Here is a 4300-nt window from a genome sequence, read left to right on the forward strand (position 1 = left end):
AGTCCTAATACAAAATCCATACTGATTTCTTCCCAAGGGGTGGAAGCAACATGCAAAGGAGTGTAAAGTCCACGAGGCATTGATTTAGATTTTGATTCCAAACAAGTGATACACTTAAAACAATGCCTTTGAACATCCTTTCTCATGTGAGGCCAAAAGAATTTTTCCTTTAACATGCCAAGATTTTTTTCTACTCCAAAATGTCCCATTAATCCTCCCTCATGTGTCTCCTTGACAAGGAGTTTCCTATGTGATCCTTGAGGAATACAAATTTTTCACTCTTTAAAAAGGTACCTCTCTCTCACATAAAAACCTCCTTGAGATTTGTTGAGACATTCCTCATACATATGAGAAAATTCAGGATCTTGTGAATACAACTCAGTGATGTTATCAAACCCAAGAATTTGAGCTCCTAATGTGGCTAAAAGAATAATTTTCCTTGATAGGGCATCTGCCACCACATTGGATTTTCCTTTCGTGTATTTGATAGCATAAGAGAATTCTTCAATGAATTCTAACCACTTAGCATGCCTTTTTTGCAACTTGTGTTGACTCGTCAAATATTTGAGTGATTCATGATCACTATGAATGATAAACTCTTTGGAAACAAGGTAATGTTCCCAAGTTTGAAGATCCCGCACAAGAGCATAAAGTTCCTTATCATAGGTGGGATAGCTACAAGAAGCCCCATGAAGTTTTTCACTAAAGTAGGCAATGGGGTGTCCTTCTTGTAATAATACCGCACCTATTCCATGTCCTGAAGCATCACATTCTAACTCAAAAGTTTTTGAAAAGTTAGGAAGAGCTAGAATGGGTGCTTGGGTGAACTTTTCTTTGAGTAGCTCAAAAGCCTTTTGTTGTTTGTCTCCCCAAATAAATGTAACATCCTTTTTCACCAACTCATTGAGAGGTGAAGCTCGACTAGAGAAGTTAGGCACAAATCTTCTATAAAAACTTGCCAATCTGATGGGTGTCGCGGCCCATACAAATTTAATTGCATAAAAGAAGGCAGTATGGAATAGGAAGTGACTCTTAGGTCGTCTCTCAAGGACCAATTGTGGTTCGAGAATTAGGTCAGACACGAAGTGGGGGGGTTTGTGAAAGGTTTTGTGACTGTGGATGAATTAAATTAAAACACGGATGCAAGCAAAAATGTGAAAACAGAAATGCAGACAGAATTGTAAAAACAGAATGCAAAGACGGAATCAAATACAGAATGAAAATGGTTGGTCATTAACTCAATCACTATGCTTCCAATCCCCGATTAAAGACAAGTATACACTACTCTATTCCAAATCCAACACGCGAAGGTTAATTCGGTTTTCAAAATTACAAACTAAGCGAATGCAATGCGTAAAATTAATCAATCATCCACCATACAGTCTAATCAACTAAGCGAAGAATTAACACCGATTAGGCAACTAAGCGTATACCTAATCGCAGGCAGACAACAGATTAATTATTGAGCAGAATCAAAGCAGTAGTATGACAATTAAAGTTCAAAAATCTCATGGAAACAAAGTAATTTTATTAACGACCAACCAACTAAACTAAGCTAACATCACAATTAAATCAACACAATTGAACAGAACAGACAACATAAAAAAAATAAAAGCAAATATTAAACGCCTAACACTGTAATAAGAATATCTAAACATAATTAAATGCAACTAAAATGCAACACTTAAATTAAAATACTAAATGCATAATGAAGCTAAAATAAGAAGCAATGGTTAAAATGCCGTGCAACAATTTTCTAAAAGAAAAGAAATGAATGAAGTTGATAAGCAACAGCAGCTGCACCGTGAGCTCCTTGCTCAAATAAAAAATGACCTTTTTTTGAAAGTTTAAAATCAATTTAAAGGAATGTAAAATCTGGCCGCATGTGCATTTCTCAAAGAAAGAAGGAAAAGTTATCCTAAAGCTCATAAATGAAATGCTAAATTGGTCTTCTACCAAGCCACCTCATTGCCGTGAAAAGGGGTACAAGAAAAAAACACATAAATAGTAATGGAATGTTAATGATGAACATTGAAAAACATAAAACCGATACCCCATTCTATGCCTTTGGTATTTCAATAATTGGAATATAAAATTCATTTTCACCCAAGCATGAACACAATAAAAGAAAACCCTTCTGGGGCTACTCCCTCATGATGCGACAACTCCTCCATCTTCAAGTGAAATGAAAGCTCCAAAAGCAATAGAGTACGTGTGTTTCCCAACAAATAACTTGGTAGCTACCTATTTTTTAATAGAAGTCAAAGCATCACATTTGAATAAAAAGAAAAAAAAAACTTGAAACCGTGGCCTCTTCTTCCAGCACGTGAATCAAAGCTTGGTGTTTCCAAAAGCAAATGAATTAGAATAAAAGATGTGCTGCATCACCGTCCAGCAAAATCAAAACCAAATGTCACACCATGAGTAGTTGCATCCCATCAATCAACGCACCACACAATAAAAAAAAGTTAAAGAATTTGTTCTTCTTTCATTCAACAATATGCCACCACCGTGAATACAAATAAACTCAAGAAATGCTTCAGCTTTTGCACACAAATAAAAAGAAAAAGAAATGTATTCCTTCATTCAACCATAATCCATCAAGGTAAACATGTTTTTGAAGACCAAGCTCCCCCCCAAAAAAATTGTTTCCTGCAGCAACGTTAAAAAGCAAAAGCACCCCTTCCAAGTGACGGCTGGACCTTTGTAATCCTAGGACCATGTGTCCTAAAATTGGGGTGGGGTCCACCCTAAAAAAATAAAAGGAAACCCTAGGGTAAGTGTCCTACAATTTTGGGCCCCTCATAATTAAAATTTAAAATGTCTAATTTAAGAGTCTTGAATTTATTTGTCTCCTTCCTAATGCTCCAAAATATATCTCCAATATTTTCCCTACAATTAAAAATGCAAATAATTAGCTCAAAAAATTCAAATTAATTAAAATTAGAATTTCCGGTCAAATTAAGCATAATTAGGAAAAACGGGAAAATACCGGACAATTAAGCACAATTCCCTGATTAATTCTAGCACAATAAACTAAGTGAAATCAATAAAATATCAACTCATCACAATCCATGAAAACTCCTAACTTCTCCTACATTCTTTGGAGGAGGCCAATCTTGAATAGCCTTTATCTTCTCAGGATCAACATGAACACCTTTTTTATTGACCACAAAGCCTAGGAAAATGACACTATCAACACCAAAAGTGCATTTGTCAAGATTTGCAAACAATTTGTTGGTTCTAAGAATTGTTAAAACAACTCTCAATTGTTTTTCATGATTGTGCAAATCTTGACTATAGACCAAAATGTNATCAAAATAAACAACTACAAACTTCCCAATGCAATCCCTTAGAACATGATTCACAAGTCTCATGAATGTACTTGGAGCATTTGTAAGACCAAAAGGCATTACTAGCCACTCATACAATCCAAACTTAGTCTTAAAAGCAGTTTTCCATTCATCTCCTTCTTTAATTCGAATTTGATGATATCCACTCTTAAGATCTATTTTTGAAAAAACTTGAGCCCCATGTAATTCATCCAACATATCATCAAGTCTAGGGATGGGATGTTTGTACTTTATTGTGATGTTGTTGATAGCCCTACAATCACAGCACATGCTCCATTTTCCATCCTTCTTTGTTACCAACAACACAGGTACAACACATGGACTTAAACTCTTTTGAACCAAACCTTTATCTAGCAACTCTTTTGTTTCTTGGGGATTAGTCCTATAGGCAGGCCTATTAGGAAGAGTTGCCCCTGGAATAAAATCAATTTGATATTCTATTCCTCTTATAGGTGGAAGCCCAATTGGAATTTCTTTGGGAAATAGATCATCAAATTCCTTCAAAAGTTTTTGTATTGGAAGAGATAGAGTAGAAGTCTTAGATTCACTAGATGTGCATGTGAGTGTTCCTTGACAAAGAAGGAGGTATGAAGGTTGCTCAACTTCAAGTGTATTGATTAAAGTCTTTTTGTTTGAAAGGACTTCATGTTGAGGAACCTTAGAAGGAACACTAGACTCACAACCCTCTTTCTTTTGTTTTGATCCTTTTTTTCTCTTTTGTCCCTTTTCTTGATCCCTTGTGGACTTCATTTGTGCTTGATCCTGAGCCACCTGGGCAGGAGTCAAAGGATGAAGCACAAATTTCTTATCCTTTTTATGCACTGTGATGGTATTGGTTAGACCATGGTGTATAGTATTATGATCAAATTGCCATGGTCTCCCCAATAACACATGGCAAGCTTCCATGGGAACTACATCACAAAAAACTTCATCTTTGAAGTTCCCTA

Source organism: Vigna radiata, unplaced genomic scaffold (assembly GCF_000741045.1).
Source record: "Vigna radiata var. radiata cultivar VC1973A unplaced genomic scaffold, Vradiata_ver6 scaffold_404, whole genome shotgun sequence".
Lineage (NCBI taxonomy): Eukaryota > Viridiplantae > Streptophyta > Magnoliopsida > Fabales > Fabaceae > Vigna > Vigna radiata.